Consider the following 13703-nt stretch of genomic DNA (forward strand, 5'->3'; position numbering starts at 1 on the left):
CTTTTTAAGGTGATATAATACTACTTATAGTGATGCGTGAGATTGGATATTAAAAGATTTAAGCATGTCTTCGAATATAAATAAAGATGTTGAAAAGTAAAATAGCTGAAAGAAATGGAAAAGCAAGCACTAGTGTGAGATTGCGCAAAAAAATCATTTTTAAACGTTTGTAATAATATTGACGCATAATTAGAGAGCGGAAAAATAACTGTGAATTTCAGCAAAAATAATAGAAAAGGGCAATGCCAGCCTCCATCGATAGGATATAAAAGCAAAACGGAACAAGAGTAGTCGCTCACGACTTTGCTGGCAGCTCGATCGTAGAGAGTATATGTTTTACCCTGCGTCTGATCTATCTCTCTCTCTCTCTCTCTCGAATTTCCTTTCTGAACGCTTGTTCAGTATATGAAACACTCATTATTTCAGGATCAAAGCAGCAAATTACCTCCGCATTGGTGTATAATTTGATTGAGCGCAGATTGCTGCTTGTCAAATCACTTTGAGTGACAGCTCGCCGGGGTAATTGCCAGGTACGCAGGCATATCGAAAAACTGGCTGAGAAGCACCAACTTTATGCTCTCCTTGCAGTTTTACAACAGTTTCGGAAGATTCGCCTTTGAACTTTTTAACTCTCAACGAAAGGAAATAAAGAGAGTGATCAAGAATCTTTAAGGGAGGCTAAGCACAACTATACTTTAAACGGCACTCTTTTTGCTTCATAAACAGGTCGCTCTAAGATAAGGAAAATTGACGCCAATATAATATATATAAAAGGTAAAAAAGTATTCACGCTTGTATTACTTACATTCTTTCTGAAATGTTTTTGGTTCATAGCAATAATTGTGTTTGTGTTTGTGTTTTTTACTGCTAAGAAACAAGGCCCGCGTAATAGCGAATAGAGGGAATTAAGTTTGGAATGTTTCCGCTGTCTTGTAGAAAAACGTGCAGGAGCTTTTTCTACAAAATCTACTGCAAATGATTTAACGTTCAAAAGGCCACGTTTACTCACGAAAAAATAAATTAATATTTAACAAAAATAATTGAAGTGTGTATAAAATGCTCTCAGGATAAAACTTTGCTTTATATATTATATAATGAAAGAAAAATGCCCACTGCGTTTGTTCTAATCTGTTTTTGAGATTCTTCACGTTGCTTTTAATATTTTTTATGTTATCCTTTGCGCATGATTTAAGGACTCTAATTGCAGAAGCGATGATAAAGAAAATTTCTGATAAAAGGTTTTAACATGATTGCAGTTTATATCATTTAGTTTTGTTTTAAATTGTAATAAACATTGAATTATGTTAAGCAGCAATTGGTTTTTAAATTATATTCATTTTGCTTCTATAAATATATATTATTTTAATTTCATTAAATGCTTGTCGCCGGAATATTTTATTCAATGATCCATTAATTGAGTTCATTTTGGATTCATCAATTTATAATTCAAAGTTTAAAAAATCAAGTCAAAATTGGTTCATCCAAACCAAAGAAATATTTTCGGGCATGGCATCAAATTTTTTCAACATCAAATAAATATCTAACAATTTTTCGGGCATTCCATCTACGGGCAAAATCAATATCACCATTTCAATTTAATGTTTAAAGGCAGAATAAAATTTTTAATATTTCAATATATTGTTATTACTATAAAACAAGTTGATACCTCAAATATTATGAATGACTTTTTAAATCGAAAAAAGATGAGCTGCTAGCGTGTTAAAAGGCAAAGATTTTAATTATATATTTTGATTCAGCATGCATGTAAAGGCGTCAGAACGGCTCTTTGCACTGATCGTTTTTTACACAGTACAGACACGGTTTATCAACACAAATCAGATCGTCACGACATTAGTACAAAGCACACATATCAAAAGCTCTCTTTTTTACAATGCCACTTTGATCATTTCCCTATCCGTATACTCATTTTTATTGCACGCGGACCCTAAAAAGGGTAAAGTTTTCTCAAGCTGCCGCGTTTTGATGTGATATGCCTTTAGTTTTTATTGAAATTTAATAACCCCGTCGCGAGGCTCTCTCAATGCTATATATAAAATACATATATCATAAAATATTTCCATACTTTTTATGACACCCTATAAAATGATATTCGCGGCGAGGGATCGAGCGCGCGGAGCATTATAAACTAAAACGCTGCTGGCCATTTTTTCTGCTCCGCGCGTTCCCAGAAGGCTAGGGTCAATTCAGCCCTCGGGGCGCAAACTTCAGAAAGCGCCTTGGTAACGATCATCCCCCTGCCAAGAGCGAAGATAGTTAGGAGCCCTCTTATTTCCCCAAAAGTATGTAATATAAGATTCGTTTTTCTTGTTCTTGATTTAACGAATCATATTTATTTCTTTTTTAGACAAAAATGTGATTTTATTTATAAGCAAACATGAGCATCGGAAAGAAATTCCTCGAAGGCAATATAACTTTTTGTGTCGTCGTCTGTGTTGTTCTAAACAAACTAACCTCTTTCCAGAGAAAAACTAATTTATAAAATGCTATAGCGTATGTCAAATTCCCTTCCAGAAACGTGATTCTAATTTCCGAAAACTGCTGCTGACTAAATTATGGTTAGACTCTTGGATATATAAATTTGTTTCCATTTTACTCTGTTAACGAATAAGAATTGATGAGACCGACAGAAAATGTATAATTCTGAAGAGAGTCCGGCAGCAGCCATAAATATTTTTGTGCTGGCCTCATAATGATAGGGTTTGGATATCGAAAGACCAGTTGCATTTTACAAGACACGAAGGGCAAACAAAAACCCGATCCGAGAGAGTGTGTGTGGGAATGTTTTTATGATGGCCGCCACCGAATTCATGATTTTTGAACGCCAGCGAGAGAGATCAAATATTGTATAAATTCTTTCCTCGTCCGTCCATTTATACAATTATACACCCAATCGGTTTTTGCATACCGAGCTCTTCACGATTGATTAAATTAAACATTTATTCACGCTAGTGGAACCCAAAGATAGCGCACATGAGCAGCGCTAGCTTTTATGGCACGATCGTCATGAAAGAGTGTGCGTTTAATTGCCGCCGCCGTGTGTGTGTTGTGCGTGAGAGACCAGATGAATGAGTGAATTTTTAACTATCACCTGAGCAAGAGTCCGTGCGCGCCTGTGTGTCAGACTTGTTAATTACAATGATCAAAATTAATCAGTGTCTAATTAAAAGCGAACCCTGCGGTGCGTCACACTTCATAAATTAATTCTTTCGATTCATCTGCAGAACCAAAATGAGGCAGAAGTGTTACATGCCTAAGACGTCAGATCAATGTCAGATGATGCTGAATTCGTGCAAAAATTTAATAAAAACCAGATGAAAACTCCTTTCATATCATTCTAAAAAAATGCACGCACGCCTCAGCAGAATTGGCTTTATTGTAAAGAAAATTGCTTAATTAAAAATATACAAGAGCAGGGCATTTTATATTATTATTTGATTTTTGGCTTTAGTAGGCTATCTATTGAGTCGATTTTTTTTTTAAATTCAAACAACGTGATGTGGAATTGTTAAACGTGCTCTAATGGAAATAATAATACAAATTGGATTATGTTTAGATATCAATTTTTTAATTTTACTATATCGCCAAGATCTAAAATCGGAAACTACAATATAGTTGAAGGCCGACAGTAAAATAATACTCATTCGGGTCTTTTTACAAGCACACAAGCTTTGCAACTGATTTTCTAAAAAGTTTACAGCACGCACCATCAAAGTAAATTATAGTTTTAAGATAAATTTATTATGTTTTTATGAGCTTAAACTTGATCTTCAAAAGGTTTCCACTGTTAAAACTTTGTTAAACTAGCTTAAAAAAATTCTAAGCTAAATATAGAAAGTGCAGGAAAGGGGAAAAGGAGAAAATTTTCCTTAAAAATGAAATAACGGAGGATGAAATATAAACAAGTTTGATAGGTAAAATATTAAGTCGGTTTGGTGCTTCACATTTGGGAATTTTCGGAGATCTCCTCCTCAAGAAAAGCTGAGATTCGTATAATTTCCATAGAAAAATACAATAAAAAGTTTTGTTAATCATTTACAGGGTGTCTCTTTGATTAAGTTCTAGCCGCAGTCCAGTTGAGACATATATAACAAATAAGTCATTAATGTTGAGAGGTTTCGGTGAAATTAATTTGTGTCGTTCCTCCCACCTGGCCTAGCCTGGCCCGTGCGTTTTCCTGATCGAGAAAGGAAAGCCGCGAGCGCAGACAAAGGGCAGCCGCTGAAAGTGAGAGCCTCAGGTCGAGCTACTGGTGTCTGGTCGGGGCTGCGTGTCAAGTGTGCGATGGCCGCCGAGCCTGTCGATTGGCTGACAGGGGCGTGGTGTGCGTCAGCGCTGCCTACATTCAGGCGCGACGTCCTGCAGGTTGCCTATCCTGCCAGCACTCGCGAGCCACGGCAACGCGGGCAATGGCGTAATAATTGCTCTGTTACGTCGAGCTTATAATTGACGCGGCGCTCTCGTTTTTTGGTTTGATAATTGCCGCGCGATAATTGAAAAAATATTTCGGTGTTATCTCGCCAGCACTAAGCGGTGTTTAAGCCTTGGGCCAAAAATCTCTGGACGATAGCGCAGCAGACTGGAAATTCTAATGACGACAATTTATTTTTTATCCTCTATATAACAAACATTTTTTCTAATGAATTTTGAATTGGTATTTTTCTTTTTATTTTATTCGTGCGTAGTGAAATAAAACTATGAAATTTTGAAATTATGATAATGATCACTTCTCTGCCATTCTTATCTAATATAAATCAATCTAAATTAACTCGCACTTTTTGAGGAAGGCATTCTCAAGCAACACAAACCAGCGTGAGAAATTACAAAATCTAGAAAAACATGAGTTTTCTGAACATGTAATTTTCAAAAATTCCTAATTGAAAAAAAATTGTCTCGATCTTTTCAATTTAACTGCTGATCATTAATTACAAAGAAGTAATTTTACTATCAAGCAACTAAGGATAACCTGTTATCATGTGACATTTTTCACTAAAAACATTACCATAGCTCCAAATAAAAATTAATTTACAGGTAAGATTTTTTCCTTTCTTTTAAATTCCCATTATTGTTTTGTTTTCATTTTGAAATAAAATATTGCATGAAACGAATTTGATAAATTTTTCGATTAAGCCATTAGGCCTACTGCCATTCTTGGCATTCAAGCAATCAATGGTCATAAATATATTAATATTCGCAGAAATTAGATTCAAAGTGAAATCTAGATTTTTAATTCATAAAATCTAGGCTGTCGTGCAAGCTTTTCATCGTAGATGATCTTCACACTAAATTTTCTCTCTCAAGGAAAGAAAAATATGAAAAATTCATTCAGATTAAAATGTCCCAAATATATCCTGATTTTTTTTGTCTCCCCTACAATATGGTTACGGACAGAAATGGATGTCAGTGTGTTTTTCACAAGCAGACATATATGTTTATTCACTATTCACACGACACGACACACCTGTCATGCCTTTTCCTCTTTATAATTTGTCAAAACAAACAGTATCACACGAATATGATGAATGGCTCAACTGTGATTTGCCTATTGCATTTTAACATTTATTGAACTGCGATTAAAAATTGGGAAAAAGTAATAAATAACACATGCAGATTAAGCTTCAAGTTACAATTTTTGTGAAGCAGCGAAATTTTGAACGCCTGCATTTATTATTTTTCGACTGTATGTCTGATCATAAACACTTAAAAACTAGGTGCCTCGGTCACTGCTATAGATAAGATTTTCTTTGATACTTTTCCATTCACAACTTTGAGACAACCGAGTTGTAAAATTCATCTAAATGATGTACGTTCCATGACAATTTTAAAAGAAAACACAAATTTACGCAAATGTCCCTCTATATAATAGTGTAAAATGCAAACCGCTCGATTCATTATTAAAATCCTTAACAGAAAATTGTTTCACCAAATTGACTTAAGCTCAGTTAAGTTTGTTACCGTATATTAAGAAGTTGGGCTGTGCCAAAGGGGCACAAACACAGACAAGACGTTGTCTTTGTCTGACTAAAAAAATAACTTTGACAGCACCTGGAAAGTAAACAAACAAAATAAAAAGTTAAACGCCACTCTTATCGGATGTTCGTGCTGTGAACCTTTCTTCTCATTACTTTTTTCCAAAAAAACGTCCCTTTTCCGGGGCTAACCCTCTTTGGATCAGCACCTGACCTGATGAATAATTTATATATCGTCCGAAAGGCCGGGGGGTCACCCTTGCAGCAGACAAGCAGAGATCAAAAGCAGGGAGCCAGTTTTGGATATTGAGTTGGGAACGCGTGAGTTTGGCGCAGATTGCCTCGAGGGAGCATCTGCAGCAGCGGCGGCAACAGCAGCAGCGCAGGGTTGAGAGCCGGTCGCGGCCAGGGTGGTGCGTGCTGATTGTCATTATTGTAATAACAGTTGGGCTAGCCATTGTTTGATTGACAGGCGCAGTGCTCGGGGCCGCGACTGCCAATCATTTCTTGATATTTATTTCTCACAACCGGCGTCCTAATCCACTTCTGAGAACTCGGCTCAGCCAGGGAGTGGCTCCGCGCGGCGGCAGCAGCAACACCGCCGCCGCGCCAACTTTAATAATAATAAAATTCCGGCCTGCTTTTTTGTGGCCTTATGGAAATAATCAGAAGCCCGATGGAGTCACGCACGCCGTATACCCGTTTATATAAATATAAATTTTTCCATCCTCAGCGGCGGCGGCGGCGGCAGAGTCTCTAGCCGCGCCGTCCAGTCGCCGCCATCTTGCCAGGATCGGAATGAAATTCATTATTATTTTTGCCCGCGCCACCACAAATGGCATATCTCATACATAGCAGGATGTTTTCCAGCGTTTATTGTGCCCGGCTACTTCAACATTTTTATGGCGATGAGATGTGTTTTTGATTAAAAGCTCTCTCGCCAAGGCAACTCGCGCGCATCCTATTATATGCGCGGCCGCGGAGTCTCTACACACACACACACACACACACACACGTGTCTGTTGTTTTATTTGCACCGCATTTGAATGCGATTCGGCCTTCAAATTTGGCTCCGAGAAATGATGCTTTACCGTATTTACCGCCGACAGCGTTCAATTCGAAGTAATCGCTACTCCAGATCGAACGGGTTGTAAAAATTTGTATGAAGTGCTCGTTTGGGAGGAAATTTACATTAATGAGAGGCAGAATTAAATTTTATTGCTTTCTTAATATTTTTTTGATTTGGGCAGATCTGGATGGATCACAACGAGTATCACGATATAATTTTGAAGTTGTTAACCTCCGTTTTACCCTACTTAGTATGTTGTTTTTTGCAATAGCGAGTTCAAACACCCACCGCATGCAAACATCCATAACCGTTGAAACCTCGTGCACTGGGTTAATAGCTAATAAAAATATTTCAAAGCAATCTATTCTGCCAGAGACCTTCTTCGTTTTTGCAACATTTTAATAAGTATAGTTCATCTGTTAAAGTAGATTGATGTGGGGCAACATTTTAAAATAGTAGAATTTTTGGATTGTAAAATGTTGATCAAATGATTAAAATATAACAATTTTAATCAAAAGAATAAATATTTCGATACAAATAAAATTAAAATTTTCCAATTTCCTCCAAAATTTACAGCGCTCTTATTGTATTTTCTTGGCATATTTCGATTCCTATTGTCAAGATTTATCCAACAACGGTGCGCATAACACTTTTTGGGGAAACTCTGTTTTGTTTTCAAGTAGGGACAAAGTCCTCATCCTTACCATTTAAAAATCACGCCAACAGTTTCTAGAGTGAGCCTAGGTCAAATTTTGCTTTGACTGAGCCCTATTTTTATGCATTGGGACACAAGGAAATTCATCTTTAATTGAATCATTTATGCTTTAGTTTCAAAATTTAAGTTTATTATGGGCTGACAGGGCAACTCTGCCCCAAATCAGCACACATCCATAAAGTAATGATACAATTATGTAGGAACAACATACGGGGTTTCTTCAGATTTGTTCTCTCTACATGATTAATAACAACAAAATGAAGAAGTAAATATATATAGAGTATAAATATCGAGAGAGATCACAAAATTCCGAGGAAATATATATAGTGCAATAAAAAAGAAATTTAGGTGAATGTGGAGTCTAACCAACGCAACGCCACTATTAAAACAAACTCCGCATTGGAATGTTATGTTTATTTTAAAATAAAATGAACACTGCTGGGTAGTGCTGGTCAGGCCATTTCAATTTCAATTTTGACAATAATTCTTAGTAAAATGCTATTGATTTTGTCCTAATATAATTTAAAACATCATTTGGTCCAGTTTTTGACAGACATGATTGTCCTCCGAACATATATCACTAAATTATTATAATTATAAATAAAACCACAGTTTGGTGTTAAATTGGGATTGAAGTAATTTGAAGAGAAATTGCTAGACAATATCTTGAAATTTAAAAAGAAACACTTTGTCTCGCCTTTTCAAAGTTTCAATAGAGATTTTGAACGGATCTCTACTATAATCTCTTATTTTTATTTCCAACTATGACGACCTTGCGTGCTTTTTACCTTCATTTGAATCTATCAACAACTCTAATTTTAACTTTAAGGTGCAAACATTTTGTTCGCATTTTGATTGTAAGGAGCCAAATAAAAAAATTGCCAATTTTATTTAAATTTATAGCGATTGCAACGAGTAATACATTTCAAAAATAATGGGTTAGATGGTTAAAATTATTTATAACAGTTGCAAGAAAAAAATATTTGTTCGTGCAGGGAAAGTTTTTTAATATTTCTAATGGTATATTTATATCGTTGATGCAGGTGAACGAATATGCCATCGTGAAAAATCAATTTTGATTTCGTAAAAACATGAATGAGAGGTTGTCGATGAATAAAATTATTTCCTAGAAGCGGATCCATATAGCGGAACACGTCACCAAGTTTTGCAGCTTCGCTTGTATTGCCCCATCACGCGTGCGTTGTGCTTTGCAATATAATTGTTCGCAGTGCTCCATAACGAGTCCAAACACACAGCACGGTCAGCGAAAATTCATAAAACGATTTCCAAGCAACAACTTTTGCAGGAAAACAGCGTCGTTTTCCGAGAAGTCGTATATTTTGCCTTGAAAAAATTTGCGCACTCTGCAGCGCTGACGCGGTGAAATGAATCATGCCTCCGTTTTTCCCACAGAATTTACAGCCAGGCCATAAAACAATGAGCGTTTCGTATATGCATGAAATCTCGGCTCTGCTGTGATACACATATAATCTGCTTGTAATGTACTCGACGCATAATAAAGTACGTAAATACGATGGACATACTCCAGCGCCAGTGCAGCAATGTTTATTATTGCGCTGCGATTTTTGCATGCGCTCGCGCAAGTGGGCATGCGATGCGCCGAATGTAAAACACTATCTCAGCTGGCGCTCGTGCGATTCACCATCCATTTTCGTGTGTTTCCAATAGCACAGATGCAACAGTTGCTGCGGGTTTTATTTAGCACACACGGCTCTTTTTGTGTCGGCTGTTGTTCATTGAGAATGAATAACTGCTGGCGAGCGGATCAATTATCATCTAATAGTGAAGTAATATAATGAGTTTCAAAAAATTAACATGATAAAACAATGAAACACTAGATCTGGATATTTAATTCTTTCTTCTATATTTATTAAAATAATACATTACCGCCGAAAGCTACGTTAAGGGCGTTTTTCGTTTTTCGGTTCATCTCTTTTGATATATGGGTGACTTCCTGACAGCGAAAACAACTCGCGAAAACTCCGAGTCCCAATAACATTGCGAACGAATAACATGTACGCACGGGCCTCATTGAGGAAGTCCAGTCCTGAAAAGGACCATCTCGTCTTACTGCCCCCGCGCCGGGGTCTTTTATTGAAATGTAGACATTAACTATTTGAAATTAATTTACGCATGATGCTGGACAGCTTGGAAAGGTGCAAACCAGCAAGAAGCGAGTCGGAAAGCTTTCGCAATCCTCCAAAATCCACATTGAATTGTCGTTGCAATACATGAATGTCGAATGTAGGGGCAAATCAGGCCACACTCGACCCACAAACATTGCTCGAATTATCTCAAATTGCGAGTGCACGCAATAAAGCATATACGCTCAATAATGCAAACAAACGGCTTGGTTTAATAAATTATTGACGCATTCAGCGTAATTTTGGCAAATGGGGATGGTTTAACGCTCTCCAAAGGATTTTTTAAATCAATTAAGGATTGGCGGCAGTGAGTGAAATTTAGGGAATGAGAATTTTCATGTATGTTTCAACCCTTCAGGCTTCATCATCATTACTTAACCTGTGAAATAAAATTTATTCCACAGGATTAGCTGAGAGAGAATTATGAATCGACGGTCATTGGAAATAACTGCAATAATTTCTGAGCACAAAAACGAAAAGAATGTGTCAAAATTATTGTCAACCCCGCCACTCGCTCAAACAAAAACTCACAATCCCATATTTCCATCTTTTCTTAAACTGCATTATGCATAAAATATACTATGAAAAATTTCGGTTACTTGATGTGGTTTCGTTGTTTTACGAGGGATTGAAGCTTGATTCCAATTAGCATTGGAATAACAAAAGTTGGCAGACGTCATAGGGCATCAAACTGAATTTTTTTGATTAACTTATAGTTCGTTACAAATTTGAACTTTTTCCTCTTGAATTAAGATAATAATACTTTTCACCTTGAAACAAAATAAACCTATTTTTCTTAAAAAATGAGCTATTTAAAAATATTAATAGAGGGAAACGTTATAAATGACAAGCCAAAATGAAACTTGTATTTTTGTTTTCGGTGTTTTGCCTTGTGCAGCCGCCTCCAGTGTGAAGCCTTTTCAGCCAGCGAACCTTCTTCAGAGTGGTTAAATTATGGAACGACTTTCCATCCGAGATCAAGGACGGTTCCCTTTTCCTCCCTGTACCAAAAGCATAAATGTGGTGAGTCTCCAGTGCTCTGTTATACTTGAAATGTTTGTTATTTGGGGTTCAGTGCGGTAAGTAGTTGAAGCCTGTCTATTGTTATCATTGTTCATTTAACGCAAACTCGGTAATTTTTTAATTACTGGAGTTCTTCTAAAATCTGCATTGCTTTTTTTTGTTTTCTATTTTAACTTAAAAATGATATAATTGATATTACCGTTTGTTGAAATTGTTAAATGAAATGTCACCCGCGTTGGAAGCCTATACTGCTGCACAGTTTCCTCCATTGCGGGCTTGCGCAAAAGTTTATAGTGTGATGTATACAGTAAGTCTTAGTTTAGTCTGGGCCCGTTTTGACATTTCTCCTCCGCAAGAGGAAAGTCTACGGCATTTGTTAGAAATGTTCCCCTTTCTCACTTTATTTCCCATAACAAAGTCGTTATTTTGATGATTATGGGATTTTGTTTTGTATATTTTTAAGTGAGAATAAACATGAAAACTAGAACATTAAAATTATCAATTTAATTAACTATCAGGCTAAAACTGGAATTTTTATAATCCTGAAATCGTGTGAGTAGAAAATCTTGTTCTAATTGTAAGCAAAAAAGCATATCTGAATAAACATAAACTATAAATAAGTCTGAAATTTTGGGTTTCTTGCTAAAGCTGCAATCCAACGAATAGGCTGTAACAAGAGGACTTGAGATTTGCAAGTTAATTCAATCCGTAAAATGGAACAGTTTTACAGCGTATACTATATAATGGTCAATATAATGACTGGGAGAGCACACACTCCAACAGCAGCAGCTCGATCGGAGTAAGATCATATTTGGCTTTTGCCATCAGCACTATTTACGGAAAGAGAGAGAGAGAGAGAGAGCGAGCGAGCGAGCGATGGATCTTGGTGTGTCTGAGGGCAATAAAACAATGGCGCCAGACCAGCCCAGGGCGGGCTGTAAAAACCCTTGCCTTCTACAGAAGCGGGCCTGCCATCCACCCAAACTGTATCGAGCGCGGCCGCCGCGCTCATTAAAAACTAACTTTGTAGCCGCGACGACGCGAGCAAACAGCTAAGCTCTAGATCCAGCATTGCAATCATAATAGTTTTATTGTTGCTCTCTTTGCCGACTGACACTGCTGCAAACTGACTCAACTGCACTTCCCTTTAAGTCTTCGCGCGGGGTTAATTAGGAGATTCTCTTTTTTACTTTGCCTGGTACGCGGCCGCCGCAACAATGCGGTTTATGCGGAGCCGCCGATTTTTTTCCTGGGAAATCGAATGCCTGCAAGCGACAAGATCGAGCTTGAATTGGCTGCAATATCGAGATCTGACAGATCTCGAACTCCCTCGGGTGTCGGGTTTGTATAGATCCAGCAGTGCGTTCGTATTTCATTTCCTTGTTCCGCTCAACTCTTTCGATCTATGGATACCTTTTTGATACTATTCCGCCTAGCAAAACTTTATCAATTTTAGATATTTTTTCAAGTTTCCACCTTAAAATTGTTAGAATGATAGGAAACGCAGCGTAAAATGGATTTTTTATAATAAAAAATTCAACTGTTAGAAAAGTTTTTACTTTTTTCAGGGGGATTGAATAGCATTTTGGGGGTGAAGGAAAAGCAACCCCCTAAACCCTTCAGCTTGTCAGGGGAGGTCAAGGCAAGTCTAACGGTGGGTAGTTTTTGCAATCGCAATTTTAAATCGCACCACGAGGAGATAAGATACTGCGAGTGACTGCGAGGTCTGAAAGTTTTCAAAATTGCCCTGTAAACCCGTAAAAATGAATAATGTTTTAAAGAAGTTTAATTTCGTAATCTCCTAGTGAAAAGACTGATTTCTGTTGTAAATTTCATTGAGCTTGTTTGACCTTATGCCCATTCTGTCCCCATGACATTTCATTTTATTTAAAAGAGAGAAAAGTAAGCAACAACTTGCACTTAAATAAACTTGTAGGATATGATAAAATTTTTACCAAATTTACTCTATATTCAAATTATTAATCAAATATCAGTGAATTGGACAAAGAAAAAATTAGTCAGATTATAATTTTTGTATCGTGGCCAACACTACTAGCTCATTTGTGTTGATATTAATTAATCTGTGAGAATTCTACCTTAAAAGCTTTCAAGTTTAGCAATTAAATAATCTCAATGAAATTTAAGATTTGAATTGATTCGGCCATATTCTGTTTTTAATTAGATCACTGGCTTCCGTTTCTAAACCAATGAATTCTGCGCCTGATGCATAAATTAGCACGCACTAGCTTTTGCCAGATATCTCTTTCTATAGATTTTCACCTTTCGGAGGCCAAGAACCAATATAAATATATATTTAAAACACTCATGGCTCATGGCTAACCAGCTCTCAAATATGTACATCGCAGAAATTAATATATAAAGTTCTGCAACTCTCCTGAGATGGCCGACTTACATTGGAAGGGAGTTTTCTTTGCAAACGGATTGACGTTTTTCAAAAGGCACGCCTGCCACGGTTTTAATTTATTTATATTAAAGAAAGATACTTTACTACCCAATCATAAGCGAGTTGCACTGTCTGTGCAAATCCTGCGCGTGTGACCACCTTGCTAAACCGATATTAAAATTACCTTAACTCCTAAGGCATTACAAAATGAATGAGTGCTTATTACTATATGAGCGTTTTTTTCTTCTTTACACATTTCGTGTACCAATTAAATTCATCATCATTTTTCATGCTAATATTTAATGATAGAGTTCTTAAACGAGAATTAGAGTCTGGAGTG

The sequence above is a fragment of the Cloeon dipterum genome, chromosome 1 (assembly GCF_949628265.1).
Source record: "Cloeon dipterum chromosome 1, ieCloDipt1.1, whole genome shotgun sequence".
Taxonomy (NCBI): domain Eukaryota; kingdom Metazoa; phylum Arthropoda; class Insecta; order Ephemeroptera; family Baetidae; genus Cloeon; species Cloeon dipterum.